At 43.0% G+C, this 23516-nt stretch overlaps 1 protein-coding gene and 1 long non-coding RNA gene across 4 annotated transcripts in view; one reads left to right on the top strand and one right to left on the bottom strand.

Annotated features, from left to right (window-relative positions):
* Positions 1-1982: 1982 nt before the first annotated feature.
* Positions 1983-5941, bottom strand: LOC143832085 (uncharacterized). The gene is made up of 3 exons (XR_013229086.1): positions 5590-5941; positions 5017-5082; positions 1983-2711 (listed from the first exon to the last, which is right to left on the bottom strand). It is a non-coding gene; the product is annotated as an uncharacterized LOC143832085 (long non-coding RNA).
* A 57-nt stretch (positions 5942-5998) lies between these two features.
* The window catches only part of GRM2 (glutamate metabotropic receptor 2), a 107153-nt gene continuing 89635 nt past the window's right edge, over positions 5999-23516 (top strand). For 2 of the 3 annotated variants that reach the window (XM_077325884.1, XM_077325885.1), the window contains exon 1: positions 5999-6308. The gene's annotated coding sequence lies outside the window, so the exon portion shown is untranslated. The remainder of the gene's footprint in view (positions 6309-23516) is intronic. The other variant, XM_077325887.1, reaches the window with a different exon arrangement.

The following is a 23516-nucleotide window of genomic DNA, read 5'->3' as shown; positions in this document are numbered from 1 at the left end:
CCCCCACATGCAGCCAGCCGGGTGACCTTGGGCTCGCCACAGCACTGATAAAACTGTTCTGACCGAGCAGTGATATCAGGGCTCTCTCAGCCTCACCCACCTCTCAGCCTCACCCACCTCACAGGGTGTCTGTTGTGGGGAGAGGAATGGGAATTCTTCTTCTTCTTCTTCTTCTTCTTCTTCTTCTTCTTCTTCTTCTTCTACTATCAGGTTTACTTGTTACTTCTGCATTTCCCTTTGCTTCACTTTGCATACCCATCAGGTTTTCTTTTTCATTCTAAATTTCTTTTCCACACTTCAGAATTCAGTTTGCTTTCCTGTTGCTGTTTCCCCATGTTTTCTGAAAGTGGTTTTTCATGTTGCTTTGCTCCCAAGCTGAAGGTAATTCAAAAGCATACAGATTCCCTCAGATTTCCCCTGCTTCCCTTTTTTGCCCCTTAGAACTCACTCCTCCACCACCCACATTGATGTCATTCTTCCCAATCTGCATCTTGTGCCGTCCTCCCCCATTCATCAGTGCTTACTTTTCCTGTCATGTGATTTCTTTTTAATGGACATGATGAGTCTAGCGAAATGAGTTTATTGCTAAACACTGGTAAAAATATATATATATTGACAGGGAATGCTTTAAGGGGTAGAATTGTCCCATGCTTCAGCTCTCTGAGGAGCCTTTTTGGAAACTGTGAAAGGGTAGAGGGAGGGGTTCAGTTGCAGAGCCTCACTAGGCAGATGGAAGGGGCTCAGCTCCACACACCCCAATGGTACCAGCAGGAGTAGGTAGCAGCAGAACACTGGGAATGAGCAGCCTCTGTCCTTCACCAGGGAGAGACGCTAGAGCTGAGATCTCTGGGGGTGGGGAAAAAGGTTTCTCTGCTGGTGGTCCTGGAGAGCCTTGGTGGTCCCACACAGGACATCTCTTGCAGCCCCACCCCCCTTAAAGCTGCGCCATATGTCCCACTCTGGACCAGGCAGCCCAGGAGCACAGTCAGCTGGGTCCAGGTGCCTGCCAACACCACAGCAATCAGCAAACCCTGGGCAAATCAAGCAGTCATGTGGGAACACTCAGCAGATATTTTTCCATTTGTGCTGGGAAACTATTAGTGTCCTATCTGGCCCTATCTGGCCAAATTGTCCATACTTTGGGCCTGAATGTAGTCAATCTGGCCGCTAGGAGCTCCTGGGAATGTTCTGTGAGATGCTTAGCTTGCCCAGGTTTTACTGGTTGCTGTAGCACCTGGCCCTGGCTGAGTGTGCTCTCAGCCAGACTGTCTCAGAGCAGGACATGTGACTCTGTTTTTTTTGGGGGGGAGGGAAGACTACAGGAGCAAGCCCACCTGGGATCACCGAGGCTCCAATGCTGCTAGCAGAGAACCTCTCCCATACTCCATCTTTCCAGAGCTTCCAAAGCAGCTCCTCGGAGAGATGCATGGGGCAATGCTATCTCTTAAAGCTTTCCCTGTCAATATTTTTGATCAGTGCTCAAGGTTTAGCAATGAACTCATTTTGCTGGATTCATAATGCTTGTAAGTAAACTCTAAAAAAATTACATGATGGGAAAAGTAAGTAATAGTGGAACTTGTGTACTGAAGTGGAAGGGGCCCACTAATGTTCTGCTAAGATGGCTTTGCAAAGAGTAAATACAACTTGAACAATCTATTCTATCTTAATATACCCAGAGGGAAACTGACCAATAAGGAGAGACCAAGCATGCTGCACCAAAAAAGGAGGAAATTTTGGGACAGCGACACAATGTCCAGTTTTTCTCATGGCTAAGCAAAATAATCTCTGATTCCTGAGAGAAAAATTGTAGGGGGGAAAAGGTGCAGAGTGCATGCACAGAATTTGAAGGAAAGGGTTACTGACTCAACTTAAGAGAAAATCAAAAGTAAGCTGTGCATGCATAAAAGGCCTATGTCTTTCTCAGTAAAGAACAACCTTTTTGTATTTGTGTACAGACCGAGCAGGCTGGATAAATGTATGTTTGGAATGCATGTTTGGAACATGTAAATAGGCCAATGAGCTTCAAAAGCTGTTCCTGGGAACTATTCCTAAAGATATAAGCTTGATTGGCAAGCTTTCTATTATTTGGACAGAGTCCCGTTTAGCAATTTATTCCAGTCCAGAGAATCCACAGACTTCTGCTGACTAGGAGTCCCAAAGCTGTGGCTGAAGACCCTCCCCTTAGTGCGCTGGGCCAGCAACTTCTGTCTGGTATTCTTCCTTCTATGCTTAATGGCTTCTTTGCGTGGAGTGGGAGGCACTATCACATGCTTGGCCACAAGAATTCTGTCCTTCATAGTAATCACCTCATAGAAGGTACAGCAGTTGTATAATACCCGGCAAGAACAAGCAACTCTGGAAAGATAGGAATATGGAACTATCACTGAAAGAAGTTGCATGTTGAATGTTCTCCTTTGTTCTGGTCAATGAAACTTGTTCTAAGTCTTAGACGAGATATGATCATTTAGGAATAGGCACCTGGGTTAAGCACCCCATTGATTTCAGAATCAAGGACATTTTGGAAGAGCTTCTGACATTCGGGGCTCTTTTTGAAAGCCATCCTTCATTTTTTCTGGCAGATTTTGTCCTTTGCAGAAGAGCTCAACAGGCTTTGATTTATGCATAGCCTGGTGCTCATGCAGTTGCAGATGGCATCAGTTCATTCAGAAACCGTCTGTGCTGGCAGCACCATCGTCTGTTTATCGAAGAGTCTGTGTGAGAAAAGACTGAGGCAGGAGAAGTCGCAATGGTGGCAGCGGCAACAACACAATACAATATGTGGCACATGGGATGAGGCAGAAAAAATACCGGGCAGGCTAACATCAAGCGTATGTTTTTTCTGAGACTAGTGGGAATCTGCAGCTGCTCATAAGGGGGAAAATGTTACAACCCAAATGTGGATTAATTCAGTCAATTCTGAATTATCAAAGTCTTCTAAAAATTTCAGGTCACCTTGTTTTGCACTAAAAATCCCCTACATACCTACTTGCAACATCCAATGCTTGAAAGAACCTTAACCTCTATACAATGGGCAACCAGAGAACATGCAATGAGATTAATCCAGTCTTTGGACATATTACTAATCTTGTTTTGTTAAATTACTAGCTAACCCTACACTGTATTCAGAAGAGGAGTTAATTTTTTTATATATAGAGCACAGTCTACAGATGAAGGATTAACACTTAACTACTATGGTAAAAGTGAAGATGCACAGTATCAGAAATGGATCACACAATGGTAAAAAGCTTGTCTGCCTAATCTGGTCCTGTGGACTCTAGTCGATCCAGGAAGCCAAGACTCCAGCTAGAGTCTTCAAAGGTGAACTGTGTAAATGGTGTAGATCTGTGTAAGAGGCTGTCTCTCATAAGCTTTCCCAAAGAGGTTCGGGGGGGGGAGTAGGGTCTCATGTATTAATTATTTGATTTATTAATATTATTTTCCCCTTTTTAGTTACAGTCTTGGGGCAGTTTCCAATGTATAAAAACCAGACATATATGGCTAAAAACAATATACAATTAATTTCTGTTACAGGTATTACATAAGATAAAAATGCTGTGATAAAAATCTCCAGTAGGGGTTAAATAAGTTATATCTTTGAAATTAATTATCCCCAGTGCAAGTTCTGATGGTTGAGAGGTGGGGCGGGGAGAAGGGAGGCTGACTCCAGTGTTATGAGGTACTAATACTGACCTCAACCTTATGCCTGTAGGGAAAGCACCATGGTACAGGCCCTCCAGAACTTTGATAGCTTGAATAGGGCCCAGATCTCCACTGACAGCTCTTTCCACCAGGCTGGAGCCATGGCCAAAGAAGTCCTGGCTCTGGTTGAGGCCCTAACGCACTTCACTGGAGCCAGGGACCACCAATGCGTTCAAGTCAGCAGAGCACAGTGCTCTTCAGGGGATGTATTCAGAGAGGCAATCCCTCCAATATGCAGGGCCCGGACTACATAAGATCTTGAAGATAAGAACCAACCCCTTGAATCTGATCCAGAATTCGAATAATAACCTATGCAGCTGCTGGAGAGCAAGTCAAATATGGGCTTTCCACAGGGTCTTAGTGAGGGCCTGAGCAGCTGCATTTTGTCCCAGCTGTAATTTCCAGAGCAAGGTCAAGGGTTGACTCACATAGAGCGAGCTACAGTAATCTAGCCTGGAGGTGACCGTCACATGGATCACTGTGGCTAGGTGTTCTAGGGCCAGATAGAGCCAGAAAGGGCACTAAACGTTCCACAGCCTAAATGGAAAAACACCTGCTGAGATCTTGTGTGTGTTGCTCCTCCATAAAGGGGAGGAGCTGAAGCTCACCCCCAAATTCTTGAGAGTCTGTGCTGCTTCCAGCTGCTCCCCATCAAGACAGGAGAGGGGTGCCTTCGCTTTTGGTCCTTTCCCTCCCAGCCACAGGAGCTCCGTCTCTGGGGGGTTAAGCTTCAGGTGGCTCTGCTGGAGCCATTTCAACACAGCTCCCAGACATCTGGCCAGAGACTCAGTGGAGGATTCAGACAGTCGCTCATAAACAGAGAGCGCTCAGGAGAGACATACGTTCCTTTTCTGAGTGGGGATCATAAAAGTTATTAAGAAATGGAGGCATTTGGACCATGTCATGCAATAAGCTAAAGGTATTTAAACAAGACAGAATAGGATAAGGAAAGATTCTCTGTTGACTGAATTGCTTCCCCATAGCACATAATTAGTGGCTGATTAAAGAGGCTGTTAACATAAGGAAAGGCAGAAAACATGTCAGCCCTGAACACAAACTATCCCTAGATTGGGAGCAACTCAAGAGAATAATTTGCCTTTCCACACCATCAAGCTGATTTGCCCATTTAGTGAATTAAGTTCACTCCAAACCATAGTCTTATCCACAAGTGGGATGCGATTAAACCTTCAGCATTTTTTTAAACTCATGAATAATTCTGGGACAATTCATAATGTTTTAGCCTGGGATAGAGAATGAAGCTAGTTATCTTTATATGAATCCTGTTATGCATTATACCTTTCACAAAACCTTCTTTACCTGAAATCTGAATCCCGGTGCACATCATTTGGGCATCCAAGCAAGGGAAATCACAAAGGCAGAAGGCTGTGAGGACAAATTCAGAGGACTTTGTCTGGAAACAATAAATTCTTAATATACTGAACTATTACATTTTCTTACACATTCAAGAGATGTTTTTTTAAAAAGATTTTTCACGAGTTGCTAGTTGGGGAGCAAGTGGAACCCAACTTCTTTGACTCATGGAGGAATCATTGTTGGTCTTAAAGGTGCCACTGGACTCTGCTTTTGTCATGGTAGTTGTATAAGTGAAGATTTCCCGAAGATTTTGCCTACAGCCCGATATCTGTTTTCTCTTCTTGTACACTACCATTTCCTCTTGTGTCTCCTGTTTACCCCCACTTATCTGCTTTATCCCCTGTAAAGCTTCAAAAACATTTAACAAGTTGTCATTTCAAATTTACAGATTCTGGCTTCAGGTTGATAGCCCCTGTTTGAGGAATGTGAACAGGAATAAAGCCTAAAACCCTTCCATCCCCTTAGTCAGACTGAGAAAAAATGTACCTTCAGACCAATCTCTGCAGTGAGACCCACCGTTAGAGTGAATACTGAGGGACGTGTTCCTCCCCCCAGTTGCTCCTAAGGTTCCAAGCACATCTCGAGGACCCCAAAGAAGGACTGCAGCCAGGGGCGGTGAAGGAGGCTTGCCGAGGTCTTTATGGGACTCGGACCTTTCTCCTGCCAGCTGGGCGTCCTGGGGGCTGAGTGTGTTAGCCGAGGGTGTGCCTGCCTGGGTAGCTCCCTGCGGGAAGTGTTTGATGCCGAAGCGCCCTTGTCCTGGGAGCTTGAATTTACCGCCACGCTGTTGGACAGCTCCCTCCGGGAGGATGCCTTGTGCCCCAGCCCCCCGCGCGGGGAGTTTGATTTCAGCACCCTGGATGCGGACAGCTCCCCGCGGAGAACATAAATGCTTGGGAAGCTGCTCGCCGGCAACGCCTTTGGAGGCGCTTCGAACGTGAGTCCCATGTGCGAGCCTCGCGGCCAGCCACAGGCTCGTTTGTACGCTAAGCAAATCAAGAGCTTTCAACACCAGAGCTGTGGGCAGCTACTTATGCAAGAGAAGAGGATTCGGAGGCGCAGCACCTCCGCCACTTGACAGAGGCGGCATCTTTGCGGCGACGAACAGGCATCCAGCCCTCCAGGAACAAGAAAGTCGGAGTCTCTTTGGCTGGCTCGCCTGGGAAATCTCCAAAGGAGCAAGGACTGGCGAGAGGCAGGTTCCCTTCGCCTAACAGGTGTCTCTGCTCTGCAAGGTAGGCTTTGTGATTCAAAGATGTGGACAACTAGTGCAATAACACTGTTGCCTTTTATTATGTCATTTCCTTACCGTATGTTGTTGCCGTGTACGGCTCATTTTGGGGGGGGGGGTGGAGTGCTGAAAGCTCTGTAGCGTTATTCCTTGTTCTTATTTCACATGATCCAACTGATATTATTTGTTTCCTATTATTTCCTCCCTTCTCCCTCCCAATTATTTGGCTGAGGTGGGATGATTTAGCCCAACACGTTGCTTGGTTTGAGCTTTCTAATCCTATAGATATCCTTGGCATCTAATCCTGTTCTTCCCAACAGATTTAGAAGCTAATAGAAGATTGCTTTGAAGCTAGGTTGAGCCTATGCCAGACACCCACTGCCATTTCTAGTAATTAATTGACTTTTAAAGTTTAATTTGGACGACATCAATCAATTTCAAAGCTCACTGCAGGAGCTTGAGCCAAAATCTGAGAACCGCCCAGTGAGATCCCACAGGTAGCAAAAATATTAAGTTTTATGACTGAATACCTAACTAGTATTTTTTTTGAAAAATACTCTCAGCAGCAAAGAAGTGGGTGACCTGTCTAATGAGGTTCCCCGGGATTCAATTTGCTATTATTTTAGAAGCAAGACCTTTTAAAAATATAAGGAAATGAAAACACATTGCAAGATTTGTGTATGTGTGTGTGTGTGTGTATCTTCAAACAAGGGAATTACTAAATAAATGAATAAGATGAATATCGAAATTAAGAAATGCAAAGGAAGGTATGTGATGGACATGAGGTATGCTTTTAGTATCTTACTTAGGAATGCTTTGTTTCTTCATTGCTCTATCCTATGACTTTTAACCACTCCTAGTTTATGCCTTCTCCAATGTGTACAGGGTCTGCATAGGGAAAGCAAATAGATAGTGAGAGTTATGCTAATTCGTTTTACTTTCTTTCAGTTTATTAACCCTATCAGATCAGTTATTCTTTTAAGACATGAAAAATTAGCAACTCTGCAAATATCAACACTGTGTAAAAATAATAAGGGTTCTTATATCTCAGTAAGGATATCTTTCACAATCTAGAGCCAAAGATACTTTTCTACAACATTTAATGAACTCCTAGGGGAGAGGATGTGTGGGGGATTGTCTCAGTTCAAAAGAAATACCTAGATTTTAATGCAAGTTCTTTAATACAAAGATCATTATTTAACATACACATAGAAAAAGATCAAGTGCCTTTCCAAAAAGTTAGCTTTATTTTATAAATGAGCACTAGTTTAACTTATTTTGCTATTCCAAATCCTTTAAAATATATAACCCCCCAAATGGGAGGGGAGATTAGAAAGTCAGGTCAGGGCATCTATATTCCTACTGGTGACTTTCAAATGTTCTGTTTGACCAGCTACTCTGAAAAGCAGTCTGAATTAATTTGTGTGAATTTAAAATCACCCTGGACTGCCATCCATCATGCAACCACTGACAGAACATCTCCCAGTCAGAAAGCTGCCCCTACAGATCATCTCATTTGGGGTGATGCACTGGAATGACTGATGGTGTTAATTAAGCAAAAAACCAAAGGAACTTGGACCTTTTGTCCGCAGAATCACCTTGTTTGGTTTAGAGTATAGATGACGGTTGGATTCCAAGCTTGGAGTGTATGCGTTTAGTTCTTGAAAGATAACAAAGCATAGCAACACTAGAGTCAAACCTTGTGGCAGCTGGCATATTGCTTATGCTTCCACATGTAAATCACACTGTCTCTGCTGCCCTCAGATTGGTGTGCTGCTGCTGCTGCCTGGGTAGGCATTTGAAGACTTTGGGAGGCTTTTTGCAAAATGTCATGGCAGAACTTTTTGACCACAAGCAAATAGAAACAAATGACTACTTGTTCTTTGGGAACGGGATTGGCCACAATAGCATTTTCTTACAGTGTTGCCTTGAGAGCCAGCTTGATGTGATGATTAAGAGTGGAGGATTCCAATCTGAAGAACAGAGTTTGATTCCCCACTCCTCCACATGCAGCAAGTCGGGTGACCTTGGGCCAGCCACAGCTCTCTCAGCCTTACTTATCTCACAGAAGGGAGACGAAGGGTAGGTGATTGTAAGCTGCTTTGAGACTCCTTCGTACTACCTTTGGGTAGTACAAAGGGGGGTACAAAAACCCAGCTTTTCTTCCAGTCCACAGTTTTATTTTAACCTTAAATTTAAGGTAAGCAAATAATTATTGGAAAGCCACTGTGGTGGAATGGCTAGAGTCTTAGACTGGACAGAACTGGGCTCTGATCTTCACTGAGACATGAATCTCAACACCTCTCAACCTGATCTATCTCCACAGTGATAACATTGGATCATCTACTTTTTGCTGTCCTGAGCACATCAGAAGAAAAGCTAGGAAGAAAGAACAAGCACATTGGTGCCTATTCCTTGTTTCTTTTCTTGCATATCAGGGCAAACGTACTGGGGATGGTAATGTTATGGCCATTTATAGCAAGCCAGAGGTACTCATTTTAGCCTGCTTGGAATGAAGAAATAATGATATTAATTATTACAGGTGGGACATTTTATAACTAATGGTAGACAGACTTTTAGAAGTTTTGGGGAGGGAGAAACTAATGTAAAAATATAAGTAAACAAAATCAGCCTCAAGAAGAATACAGTTTAGAAGTTGGCATGCATGAAATTAGAAGTATTTCATCTGTTTCTTCTATATCAAGTTAATTAAGACCATGGCACTAATTGAACAGCTCTCTAGCAGGCTGCCTCAGCAGTAGTACCTGAGCCAGCCTCTCCTGTGAATTCTACTGCTGTTATGCTCACATTTATTTATTTATTTGGTTTACATCCCACACTCTCCCAAGGGCTCAGAGCAGCTTACAGCAGTTGTTCCAAATGCAAATATTTCTATCCCCAAAAGGCTCACAAAAATAATATCGAGATAAATGAGGCTAGCTGAAATATAAATGTGGCGTTTTAAAGAAATACAAAATGTATTTCAAGTTTAGGGAAAAAATCAAGCAGTCATCCAAAAGACAGTGTCTTCTGCCGGCATTGTCTTCTGCTAGATGACTTCTTGTAGAAGAAGAGCTGCTAGTGGAAGAGGAGGAATGGAATCAATTGGATGGGGAGCAGAGCTCATTCCTAGGTGGGGCGGCCATGATAATTTTGGAACTTTGCCCAGGAAATAGATGGTTTTTCACTCTTGTAATTCTCTTCCTCTCCAGCAACAGTACCTATGGTCAATCCACCCAAGAAGATGCTGCAGAGTATCATGTTGAAGTTCTTCAAACTAGTTGGGCACTCTAACCACCAAGCCATGCTGGCTCTCTGAATTCTGAGTGACCTGCGCAAAAAGAAACTTTGTTCTCTGCCCACAACATTCTAGAAATAGAGCGTAGCAGTGAAACAGACACAATTCAAATAAGTGCACGGAAGTGTTTTTTCCACCCCAATCTGATTTTTAGAATTCATTAGAATGAGATGTGGTGGTTGCCAGGAATGTAAGATTAGGCAAGTTTATCAAAGAGGAATATTGACCGAGACTATTAATAAAGATGGCTAAGGCACACGCACTTTTTCTGAAGGTAGTGCTAAACACAGGAATGCTGTAAACTCCAAGTGATGGATTGTGAATGGAAGTCTCTGATAGTCTTTGCTCTTCTGTTAAACGTTTCATTTAAATCATGCCAAATGGGCCTGTATTAAGAATGGAATGCTGGACTTAATACACCATTGATCTGATCCAATTACATCTTTTATATTCTGGAAAATTGCTTCAATAATCCTTCCTTGCCTTACGGAGGGACTGTAAAATGGAGTGTTAGTAATTTGTTCAGAACCTCTGGGGCTACCCGTGAATGAAGTCATCGGTATGACAGTTGTCCTTGCAGAAATAGATATTAAGACAGGAAAATTAAATTAAATGTGTGTTTGACTAAGGCAAAAGGTTGGATTTTTATCACTGGGTCATGATGAAAATAAGACTGCCCTCCAAAGGGAATAGTCTTTCCAAGCTGTAGTGCTTTCATCCCTACCAAGAGAGCATATTGCATCGTGTCTTCCATAAGGCAAATGAGCATCTTACCAGACGAAGGAGGATGCCAAAAGGATCAGACTTTGGATCCAGGCTTATTGCTGGGTGAAGCTGAATGAGATTATCTCCTCAATTTGGCCACGGCTTCATTGACGTGACTGTTGACCCTCTTAGTCCCTTATGAAAGAGGAGATTGTGTTAACAGAGCCCTATTGCTATCACCAGTTATTTGCAGAAGTTATCCTGAAATATTTTTGTTTGTACGCTAAACCCTTGGGGCATGCTCCTGTAAAACCCTGGTTATGGCCGAATTTACCCTGCTTTGCACTATATGCAAGTGTGTTTAATAAAACTGGGACAGCTGCTGCTTATGGTCAAAGGGGGTACAAGAAAGCACAATTAACAGTCCAGAGATGGCATGAGGGAGGTAGGCTTACCCCTGCCTTCTCTTGCTACTTTGCTGCTTCAGCACTCTGCTACCTGGTAGGGTCCAAATGTATATTTCTATTTCAGACATTGCAGACATGTCTTGAGAGACCTGGGGGTAGGGGGAACAGAAGTGAATAGGGGAAAGGAGTTGTAGTGGACCTGTTAAAGGTGGATTAAACACTCCCTTCACTTCTCCCTCCAAATCTCCCTTTCCCAGACTACATTGCCTAGAAGAAGTAGTGATGGGGCTCCATATCAGCTTGGGTTAAAGCGTAATGGACTGCCTTTCCTCTAACTCTGGAGTATATTAGTTCTAGCATGGTTATCCATAATGAGTCTATGAATTTAGACAGATTGTAAGTGGGTGGGCAGAAGGGATTGTGGCAGTACTTGGCTCTTATGGCCCTTTCTTGCATGCCCAAGGAAATGCTGATTGTCACTTTCAGATCGGGAAGAAAATTTCTTCCAGGCGAGACTGGCCAGAGGTCCACTGTGGGAAGGTAGTCTTCTGCCTTCTGCAGTCCCCTGCATTGTGCAGGGGATTGGACTAGATGACCTGGAGGTCCTTCCAACTCTATGATTCTGTAAGGTTGAGGACCACTTTTGCTTTGTGTCTGCAGTGGTGCTGTTCAATTGTTTCTTTTTTTTAATTATAATTTTATTATTTATTATTATATAAAGCATTTACAGAAAAGTAAAAGAGAAAAAAAGCGACCAGCTGATATGGTTTGCCATTCTCTTTTAACATACATATTCAATTTCCATCACATATTAATCCTAATCTAGAAGTTTTTACCATCTTTCTTAGCGAAATGATTGTTAATACATATGAGAGTATAATCTGTTATAAGAATATATTCTATTATTATCTTAAGTGATATAAAGTCGATCGCCTTCATATATTGGCCCTGACCTAAGAGTTACTACTGCTGTCTTGTTAATACATATGAAGTATAGTTTGCCATCCTCTTTTAGCATACATATTAGCATACATATTCAGTTCCCATCACATATTGATCCTGGTCTAGAAGTTATTACCATCTTTCTTAGCAGAGTAATTGTTGATACATATGAGAGTATAATCTATTATAAGAATATATTCTATTATTGTCTTAGGTAATATAAAATCAGTTCCCTTCATATATTGGCCCTGACCTAAAAGTTACTGCTGCTGTCTTTCCCACAGGAAACCAGGAGAATGCTCCACTGTTCATCACATCCTTCAGGTGGTCGCAGAAAATGAAATTGTATTTTTTTCCATACTGTCGCCTGATGATTCCTATATAGAGTATTTCTGGTGGCCCTTCTGTCACGGCCAAAGAAGTCTCTTGCTTGATTCTTGCTTGCAGTCGCCTTTAAGTAGGCTCTGTATACTTTGTCAATCTGGATCTCTTCCTCTGGTCGCACAGAGATATCTCCTGATAGCTTCCTGCGTGCTGTCGCCTTTGAATAGACTCTATTTATTTTGTTGATCCAAATCACTTCCTGCTCTAAATAGACTTCCAGGTTTTCGGTGCTTTCCTTCCTTAAATCTGTTTTCCCAAGTTCTTCCAAGGTGATTTTGATTTTTACGTCCCTAGCTCTCTCCCCCTCCTGTTGATTAACTTCCAGACATTGAATTCTCATTTGAAGTATTGTTGGCTGAGTTGTGTTTTCATCAGCTATTTTTTCCAAACCGTCGGTTCTGTCTAAAAGCTTTTTCTTAGTCTTTCGGATTTCCTTTTCCACCTTGTTGACTGCTTTCAGTATCTTTGAGTTCCCTTCGCATAACAAATGGAAAAGCTGTGCCTTAGTTAATTTTTCCATAGTTCTAGGCAGTCACAAATTATAAACAGAAAGTCTCATGAGGTCTCGCGGGAGCTCGAGCGATCCAAAATTGTAATTGCCCAGTACAATATATATGTTGATAACTATTTCATGCTTTCTTCCTATTTTACCTGGTGGTTCAGTTTATCTCTGGGGTGGATCTAGTGTTTTTGTTTTATACTAGATTCACACACAGAAAAATGTGGGCAAATATTGCCAACCTGTTGCAATTCAAGTGATACAAATATAAAAGGCAAAACATGATGTAAGCCATCTGCTCGGTATAACAAGGTAGAGCTATATGCCACCTGCCCAGGAAGAGCCAGGTGCTGTGGTGGGGACCTGACTCCTTTCTGTGTACATTCTCAAAGATGAAAATTAACAATCCAATCTAATTCAAAGCACTTAATAAACATGTGAATTTCAGGTTTGTCCATTAGATTATGGTTTCAAAATTGAATTAATAAAAACAGTTAATAAACTAATAAAATTAACATCTTGAGTTGGCTTATAACACAAAATTAAGATGGTCTATGTAACTGCACAAGGCAAATATTTTTTAATGACACCAGACTCAACAATATCAAGATTTGTGGCCATATAGATAGATTCAGGATTTTATAGAATAGTTACTAATCTTGGATTGGGCAGACTGGAGAGTTCAAATCCACTTTCTGTTAAGAAATTTATTAGATGAACTTGGCCTAGTGGCTGACTCTCTGCCCAGATCGTGCATAAAATACCTCAGTTGAGACCTCCATGAGCTCTTTGAAGGAAGAGAGGGAGAAAAATGAAACAATGGTCTGGCCCTACATATTCTGGGGCTAGGCTGACCCGATGGTTTGCTCAACTGTTATGCCCCGCATAGGCGTCCAAGTAGGGGAGGCACACTGGATAGTCAGGGAAACAAGGAGCACTCTTGCTTGCTCCCCCACCTCCCACATATACGTTTTCAACCTGTATCTCACTGAGGGCAGCTCAGGTTTCATTGATTTCTCCTTTTCATCAAATGGTAGCATCCATTTCATTACCTACTTGAGCACCTCTGGAAAGGAAAATGAGGAGGGGTGTGAGTCAGATCTCGTGCTGCAGAAGGGCAGGGCATGGAGAAGTGGACCCTGTTAGCACTAAAGGGGGGTTAGTTTTATATGCCAAGAAAGCATTTCTGATTCTGATTCACTAAAGGAGGTCAGTGGCTTGAATAGAATGGCCTGCTATTGAACTGTTGTGTGTGGTGCTGCTGAGACGTGTGTTGGCAGCGGGGAGAGGGGTCCATAAATGCAGTGAGGCAAAGATCCAATTCTTTGCAGGCACAGGGTTCGTAAAGCCTCCCTTCAGAGATCATTCCCTGTGCAGTGCTTTTGCCATTTTTCTCCCTTTGAAAATGAGGGGGGGGGGAGCAAATTGGGGTTTGTATCTGACAAGTAGGCTGGGGTTCTTAATCAGCTTTCCTGTCAACATCTTGTTTTTTAAGGGAAGTATTGCATTGTGCTGTGTTTCACATCTTCCCTGACAGCAGATCTGAGACTCAGGTGGTGTGGAGGGGCGTGGGCTCATCCCTGAAACACAGAGCACTGTCCATGTTCATTCCAATGTTTTAGTACTCAAGGGAGATATTGTTTTTCATTTACCTCCTACTATTTTAAACAAGACCCTAAATCTGCTCTTACCCACTCCCTGCTCTGATATCTCGTAGTCATTGTAGAGTAGTCTCCAGTATAATTCTTCAAGAAAGGACATGGATGTAAACTGACAAGGTGAAGCGGATGGGCAAAGGGGGAGAGATGAATGGTGTGGACCAGGGGACCATGTCGGCTTTGGTTTGGGAGGCAGTTTCTCCCTAAGGGTGAAAATTCTATGTGGTGTCAAATCACTGGCAGTCTGAAGCCCCCTCTCCTTGATAAGCATCTGTCCATTATTACCTGGTGATGGAGCAAGCTGCTCATCAGGCCGTAGTTTGGTGCTGTTTCCTTATCTGTCATTAGCAGTAACACTTGTTATGTTGCTAGATATAAAAAGCAGCAAAGCAAAACATAAATGTCTTTTGATCTCTGACATGGGTTCTGGTGGCCAGCAAACTGTTGCTCACGGAGTTAAAAAATATGTGTGTTAGTAGTTTTTTAAAAATTGATTTACATATATAATACTTAAAAGGCAAGAAGTATATAACAAGGGTGGGTCTGTCTCAGGGAATATGGCAGTCATCCTTAAGAGCTGGGGCTGCATAAATGGGTACCGATGAAGAGTCCGTGCGACCTGTCTTGATAATGTATATTGTACACCATCTCCCTCTGGCTGGAACACAACTGAGCAATGAGCTCAGGGTGTATGGGAGCACATAGAACACGGCCCAGATCTTTGGCTAGTTTTACAAGTGTATGATAAAGTGATTAAAAGCTGTATTAACTATTCTTTCTGTTTCTCTCATCAAAATTCCGCCCATCACTTTAAAAGCTGCAAAGCAACACAAGGACAGAAGCATTCTTAGCTGGATCAGGCCAAGGCTAGTCTAGCATGTTGCTCCAGAAATGGCCAGCTGGATGCTCTGGGAACTCAGCTGTAGGGCCCGGTGGTGATGGTTGCTGTCCCTCAGTTTGCCTCCAGCACTGAGCATACACAGACTTGCCCTCCTCCACTTCATAGGTGGTAGCATTTAAACAGATGTGATGAGCAAACAGTGCTGGAATCAAATGGGCACTGTGGTGACTGGAAACCCTAGTCGCCTACAGGGAAGAAAGGGTGGCCTTTTAAAAAAAAATGGTTTTCCCCATTTTGTAACTATTGAATTATTGTCTCCCCCTTCCTCTGAAAGGCCTCTGGATGGCATATATAGTCCTGCCTCCCCCCCTTTATTCTCACAACTGCCCTGTGAGTTTTTAGGCTAAGAGATAGTGCTAGTCCTTCATCTCTGTTCTATTCGCTGTTTCTTGAAAGCTGCACAGCCTATTGGCACTCCATCTTTGGAATTGCCATATTGTCTGGCTGAAGTATTGTGGGCCTTGGACTCCCTAGGCTTTGTGGGACACGCTCCTCCCAAAATGATAAGTGACCAGGCAAAGTTTCATTTGTAATAAGAACTCCATGGGGTATCTCTTTCCCCCTGAGTCTCTGCGGTGGTCGAGCAGCCCCAAAGAAGGGCTATTGCTGCTCTCAGTGCCATTAAGGAATCAGTGCGTAGCAGACCTGCTGCAGTTGGAAGACAAACAGCCAGGGTTGCAAGCTTTATTGGGCTCAGCAGGTCCATTCATCAACTAAAGCTTTCATTGATTATTGAGAGGAGGGGATGTTGATCAATGGGGGCTAACTTTAACTGGAGAGTCTGAGATTGAAGGACGCTTTTGTTTATTTTCAAAGCCATTTTTTTTTAGAAATGGGCAAATTGTTAAAATGGGAATAAAATATTAAATGTTAGCTCTTCCTTCAAGCAATGCAGCAGCTTAAAAAAAAACACTCCAAGTTATCTTCTATTGCCTCCAAAGGCACCTCCTCTGAAACCTTTGTGATTTGAAAATTTATTAAAGTGTAATAAGGCAAATGTTAATAAGAATGATGGTTAATCAATTCAGTAAACTATTTAATTGATAGAAGGCTTAGTAAATAACATGGGGAAAATCTTCCACATATTTCATTATTGTCCTTATTATGTTGTCTACAATTTATTATTACTTCACATTGTTCCTTCGAGGGGGCTGGGTACACATGCCTAAAAACATTCAGCAATGAAAATGAATACAACTGTCTTCCTCCATCTGCCTAATCTACCAATTATGGGGATGATCTGGTCCCCTGCTGCATCTTTCCTGCCTCTTTCCACATAAATGTTATAAATTTATTGATTGATTTTAGTCAAAGCATTTTTGTGCCATTTCTCTCCCTGGTTTCTCCCTGTGGTCCTATTTCTCTCACACAGCTTAGCACATGTGCACTTCCTAAGCCTATGTTCAAGTGTCATGACCAGCTGCAACTCCAATCTGATATAGAAACAGAGAGTAGCTGTGCTGGTGCCTCTCGCCCAGAGCTTGATGCAAAAGTTCCCAGCTTGGTCAAGCTCCGGTTCATCCCGATGCCTGAAGATGGCGGCCACAGTGAACAGGAGTTTATTTCCTTCTTCCTTCCAAGCTGGTATTCTAAAATTCAGCTGAATGACAATTTAGAATCCTGGTTCCTGTGGAATCAGCAAGTTCTCATTCATTGAGGGGCCTGAATTAAGACATCGTGGTGAACTGGAGCTTAAACCTGAGAAGTGTTTCATCAAGCACTAGAGGTGGGTCAGATAAGGACTACTCACAGGCATAGCAACAAGCCAGGATGGTGCCTGACTGGAGTTCAACTGTGGCTTGGTGTGTCGTTTTGTCCAACTTGAAAACTGACACAATCATTCACCTACAGATATTGACCCAATAAAAGCTAAACCTTCACTGAATTTGCTGCTCTTCAGGGCAAAGTGTGTGTGTGTGTGTGAGAGAGAAAGAGACAGACAGACAGACAGACAGACTGACTGACAGAGCAATATTACTACTTTGCCTGCACACACTTGAGAATGGTTAAAGACATAAAGGCATATTTTCCCCCTCTATGAAAGGCCTGCCTTGATCTGGGTAGCTCCAGCTAGCCTGATCTCATCAGATCCTGAAGCTAAGCCAGGTTGGCCCTGGTTGATCCAAGGTCATTACATAGAAGCAGGCAATGGCGAGCCACCCCTGAACATTTCTTGACCATTTGAAAACCATACAGGGTTGCCTTAAATTGGCTACAACTTGATGGTACTTTCCATTGCCATCCTTAAAGGCCTACTGAAAATATAAGGATTAAACCTCATAATTTCCAGGGATTCATCCTACTTAGCATTTCCCTCTGTAGTCTCCTACAATTTGACCTCAACTCCAGCACCCAACATACTGAGCAATACCCGCCTCCCCCTGCCAGCAAATAGCCATCCCTACTTGGGTTTTGCCAGGGAGCTCTTTGGACCATCTTAAATAGGCATAGACCACTTTCTTGCTCCCGTCGTGCTCCTTCTCTTTGTCTCCAGTGCCACTGGGTGGAATCAAGCATTTCTGCATGTTGGTCCTTATATACTTGAGGAAACTTGCATTGATTTATTCCAGCACTGGTCTTTTTTAAAACTACAAGACATGTATAAGCCTCTGCTGCACAGGTAAGTATCATACTGTGATGAAAGAACACCATGAATCTCCGCTACATAAAATTAAGCTAAGGAGAACTCTGATTTCTTTCTCAATATTCACACTTTCAAGCATCTTGGGATTTTCAGAAGCAGCAGCATAGATGCCAACAATACACCTAGCCATCACAACAGGCACAATTGCTCAGCTGACAAGAGTTTACTTTCTTTCTGCCACGAACATTGGACAGCCCTCACTTGTGATCCACATTCCATGCTGGTTAAATTAATTATGTGTAAATAAAACATGTAAAATTATCTGGCAGCCTGAAGCCCAGGATTTCTTTCCAAGGGATCCTTAGCACTGGACAGCATTTTATTTTTAATTGACTGAACGCATCTTCACAGGGATTTTATTAAGCCTTCTATTGGACACCCTGGCCACAGAGATCAAAGCACTGATGCCCAGTTTCTCTCACGGGCTTGAGGAGTTTGAGACATCCCTCTCGTTCCTGCTTTACCAATTCCAACATGTCTTCAGCTGGAATAATTGTCCTCGTCACTCAGCTACCTCTCATTGCTATGTGAGCCCCACTTTGATTCTGAGACTAAGATGTACTCTTGGCAGGCTGGCTAACTAAATTCTTTGAGATGTCAAAAAGGGGATGCAGCTCCCTCCACACGGGCAACATGCACTCTCTGTCCCCTGCTATTTAAGTCTGTTTCCAATTCTGCGAGTGATAGTGGCTGCAGGGGCCGAAGCTACTGCTGTGAGCCTAATCAGGGACTGGTAGGAGCCAGGACTCCCTGCAAGTTCCTCTCTGCACTCAATTAGGATGTCTCTTGGCCCCAATGAGCCCCGCCTAGCCCTGAACCTGCATGATTCCAAGCCACTTTGCATGTCTCCCCTTCCCCCCCCCCCCCCACACACACACACTTCTGCCCTTGCTGTTGTCTTGCCTAGTAGATCCTGTCCCTGGTTCCTTAAGCAGCTCTGCTCAGCCATCTTGATGAAATGCAATAGTTTAACAATTCTGGATGGGTAGCCAGGACATGCCTGATTGCACCATCGTCCCATTAACTAGGGAAAGGTCAGGGGGTGTTTAGCAAATCTTTCGTTCATGAAAGCGGACGCTGTCCTATTTATATCTCATTCAGCCTCCTCATCCATAACAGCCCTGGGATGGCCTCCTCTAGACACCCGCTTCTTGGTGGGAAAAGCAGGGATTGATCACTGTAACAAGGGCAATGACTGGAACAGGGGCTAAAAGCCCTTGGCTGCAAAAGGACCCTTCATCAAACAACACTTCTTAAAAGATGTTGGTATTTTTAAAAAGTGTGTGTGCATGTGTGTATGTGTATGACTGGCTGGCTAGAGATAGTGAATGTTAAATCCATTTCTCTGTGCTTTCAAAAAGCTGACTCTCCCTACCTTATTTTTATCTTGTCCTTAGCATGCATGGCTCTCCTGCCCCTCATTTTATTGTATCTGATCCTTCTATGTGTACTTTCCCACTCAAGTCTGCCTAATATTCCCTTTGGTCCAGTCTCTCTGTATGGTTGGCACATTTAGCCTCTCTGAGAAGCTGGGCTCATGGGATGGGCTAGCAAAGGATGTGTGCTGGATTTCAGGATATCTTTTATTCATTTAGAATACCTGGTTACAGACAGCATTTTGATGATGTGTGATGATGAGCTACACATACATTTATTTCAGCGATCTTTGGTGTTTTTTTTTTCTTTACAGAGCAATCCTAAGCTGGTTGACTCTTAGGCAATTTCTATGTTATTTAATGGGGCTTACTCCCAGGAAAGTGCCTTTATAACTGCAGCCTTAATTATTGCTTCTGTTGTTTTATTTCATACTTTGAGCATTGTTGGAAGCTGCCTTGACTGTTTTTTGAGGGGAAAAACAGGTAGATTAAAAAAAGAAATCCATTCTCACAATAAGCCTAAGAGATTCCTGCTCACATACAGTGCTTGACCTCTCTGCTCCTGCTTGCAGAGGTTGGGTGGTGGTGAGCAGTGGCAGCACCTCTCTTGTGGACTGGCCTTCCCCTTGAGGGCCACTCACCTGGCACACACCCTGTACTCTTGTGGCACCAAGCAAAAGCATTTCTTTTTACCCAGGCTTTTAATGAAGGGGATGATCTTTTAAATTGTTTTGACAGTCTGCTTCTAGCCTGAAAATTGTTTTATGAGACTCATTTTAGGCTGCTAAATGATTTATGCTGTCTCAGGGCCCTGACTGGGGTTTTCGTAGCTTCACTATTTCCAGCAGTTGCATGCAGTTTCATGATTCTATCATGTTTTACTTGGTAAGCCACCTTGAGCAGCTCTGTGGAAAGGCAGCCTATCAGTTTTCTGTATGAAGGAGTGAGGGAGGCTAGTCTGAGAGAAAGAGAAAGCAAGGTCACCCAGTGAGCTTCCCTGGGGATTCAAACCCAAGCATTCCAGATCTTAAATTTCCTAGCTGCTAAACAACACTAGGTTCTCCTTGAGCAGAAAGGGCACAATCCCCTCTTTGCTAATATTTTGCTTACAATTCTATTTCTCTTCCACACCATCCGTGTTAATTTTTGTTTATCTGATACATTTTTAGCCAGCCTTCCTTCTCCCTTCCTCCTCCATTCCACCCTCACAATAACTCTGAGAAGCAGGTTAGTCTGGGAGAGAGTCCACCAGTGAGCAACATATAGCAGGGGAGCTTTGAATCTGGTTTTCCCAGGTTCTCTACCAGCCACAATACCAAGCTGGCTTAAAGAGCTCCCATTTTCCCTCAGAGCGGCGGTGGCAATGTACAGGGCAGAGAGAGAGGGGCTGCCCTGGAAAGAAGGCTGTTCTCAAAGTGGGCTCCTATAGGGGTGGATGTTGGAAGCCTGATCTGTTAAATACCCTCAAGCCACAGAAAAGAGGGGAAGGCCCTTAGGACTTCCTCTGCTATATTCAAAGATGTTTAACCCTTCAGAGACAGATAAAGCATGAGTAGACTTCTCATTGCAAAGACTCTGTCTGTTCCCAGTCCTAGGGATGTGCAGTTATTAGTGCAGTTATTAGTTTTGAAGGTGTCACAAGATTGGTTGCTGTGGGTTTCCCATACAACAAACTGGATCCATGCTATGCAGGTTGTTACACTGCCTGGGAACTACTTTTTTTGTCTGTACTCATGAAATATGCTATGGCAAAGTGGAGATGAAACAAGGTATTCAGTACCAGATCCTTCTCACATATTAATGTAGAATAATAAATGTAACTGGAAGAGAACTTTAATATGATCCTTTGGATTTTTGGGTTGGTTTTGCCAGCTATGCCATGGTGTTTTTTCTTATGCTCGTGTTGTAAGCATTTCCTGTGGCTGCCTGTACTTTTTTCCTTCTACCTCAGAAGATGCCAGACACAGCTACTGGCAAAACATCAGGGGCTGCTACTACCAGACCATGGCCACACAGCCCAGGAAACAAACCCACAACTAGTTGACTCCGACCATGAAAGCCTTCCATAATTCATTGTCACAAGATTGCTTGCTTCTTTAGTGATAAAATGAGCACAGCTAGAAGATGTCTGAAAGTTTGGAAAACTGAACCCCAGTGAGACCCTGGTGTTCTACTCCATGTTAGGTGGCAGGCTGCGATCTTTGGTGTCTCACATGACCAGGCAGAATAATCTGCAAAATCAGAAAGGCAAACAGGTTTACTGACTGGAAGCACTAGTGTGTGAAACTCCCAGAGCAGCTGTACCTGTCACTTCCTGGCTTCTGTGGCCATCCATGCATGTCAGAGGTGATCTCCCGATTCCTTCTTTGCTGACATTGTCATGCCTTTCTATGAGGAACATGGACATATAATAAGGATGGTTTAGGGACCAACATTCCCTAAAAACCTAAGTTTTATGGAAGCAATTGGTACTAGATGGGCATCTCCAAAATCCAAATATAATTTCTCTTTGCTATCTTCATTTCACAGTTGAACACCGCAGGCTCTGAGGAGTATACAGGCCAGTTATGTCAAAGTAATTAGATTTGAGGCAGCTCAGGCTGCAATACTAAGCAGACTTAGCATCCCATTGGATTCGGCACAGCTTACTTCTGAGTAAACATGTTTAAGGTTTAGCAATTGTTGCCAGATAATCTCCCAGGCTTTTAGTGGTTCATTTTTTATGTGTGACTGGTTTGCGCCCACATTTTAATATTGATCTTACTACTGCTGAATGGCTCTCATGGCTTTTTTGCGGCAAAATTATTTGATTGTGTTACTGTTCCTACACTGTGGGCCTTATTGCCGCTAAGTGGATTTCAGACTCTGTCGAGCAGGATGGTTTTAAAAGTTTTCCGACTGCTACCGTTTGTGATTTGTCATGATCTTCCTCAGGGTCTTATGGGTCTTTTTATTTGTAATTGTTTTATGTAGTTTTCAGTTTTATTTTTTGTTTACCACTTCAGGAGCCTATTAAGACAACATAAACAAATATTGCTTCCCTCTTTAATGTGAAACGAGCTGCATGATTTGTGAACATTTTGTTCTCACAACACTCCCGTAAAGCAGCCATTGCTGTATCCTTAATCTGTAAAGGGAAGAACTGAAAAATGCCATCTAGCCCAGAATCATTGAATGTGAATATGAATATGGATCCACCTCCCACTGCCCGCCTACTGGACCTCGTTGTTGGAGCCAATGGAAGGAAATCCAATTATGGATATGTTTATTTTGGATCTTCAGTTGGCTTTCCCAGTTACTACAGCCCCCATCTAACAGGCCTGTTTTTCATGCAGTTACCATGATCTCCAGCATGGCCATTTTGGGTGGTTAAGGGCATTTCCTCTTCTGTGTTTTACCAGTGGAAGGGTTGGATCAAACTCATTAGTTTAGTTAGTACAAGTTTATTGTTTTCATTCATTACAATGAGACATTTCTAGTTGCAGCTCTCTTTGCTTCTCATACAATTGCGATTGCATTCTCAGAGATTATGCCCCCATCCAAGAGAACCTCCCTGTCAAATAAAATAAAAAACACTTATTTCATAGGAAATTGATTTTGTTGCTTGAAGGTGTGTATGGGCATAAGAGTCCATTTTTCCTCCTTTTCTAGGATCCTGAAGTGTGTATGTGTGTTGGGAGGGGACCTATTCTAAGCAACACTGGAGCACATAAAGGGTGCTAAATTTTCCCCCTCCCTCTTACTAGTAGTACAATAGTACAATGACTGGCACAAAACACTGCACAGAAATGCTTGAGAGGACAATCACCCTCAGTGGGACCATCTGCTAACTTTTCTGGTTGGAAAATGCCCTTGTGCTAATTAGATTGTGAGATGAGTAATGCTCTGCCCTTGTGGTCCCTTCCACATCCGCCTCAAATGACTTGTGAAAATCAGCAAGCTCAGGCACCAGGAATCACAACACCTTTCCGCTGATATCCAGAGACTACCAATTTCTTAGTGAACAGATAAATATACTGAAGAAAGCCAGGGATTTGGTTCAGATTTGTTTCCCGTTAATTCCTCAGTTCCCATACAAATCTCTTGGTGTAGCTATTGAGTGATTTGCTCATTGCCTTTGAGTGAGTACTGAAACCCCAAATCAAAACAATTCCTGTAAAAGGAAATCAAAGCAAGGCCTTCCAGCCCCCTAAAATTTAAAAAAAAAAACGAACCAAAAGAGATTCCTTATCCCTTCATTTCATGCTGTAGCAGAAAGGTGTTTTCCTAATAATTTCTGAGTCCCCTGCCTCCTTCAAAAACTGGAGTTACCTTTCCCAGTTCATATTCATTTGCAAGGAAGCCTCACACACACAGGTCTGAAACAAAGGTTCTGTCACTGGAATAAGCAGGAGAGAC

Source organism: Paroedura picta, chromosome 3 (assembly GCF_049243985.1).
Source record: "Paroedura picta isolate Pp20150507F chromosome 3, Ppicta_v3.0, whole genome shotgun sequence".
Taxonomy (NCBI): domain Eukaryota; kingdom Metazoa; phylum Chordata; class Lepidosauria; order Squamata; family Gekkonidae; genus Paroedura; species Paroedura picta.
The sequence above is the reverse complement of the archived record's forward strand: the minus strand, read 5'-3'. Positions and strand labels throughout refer to the sequence as shown.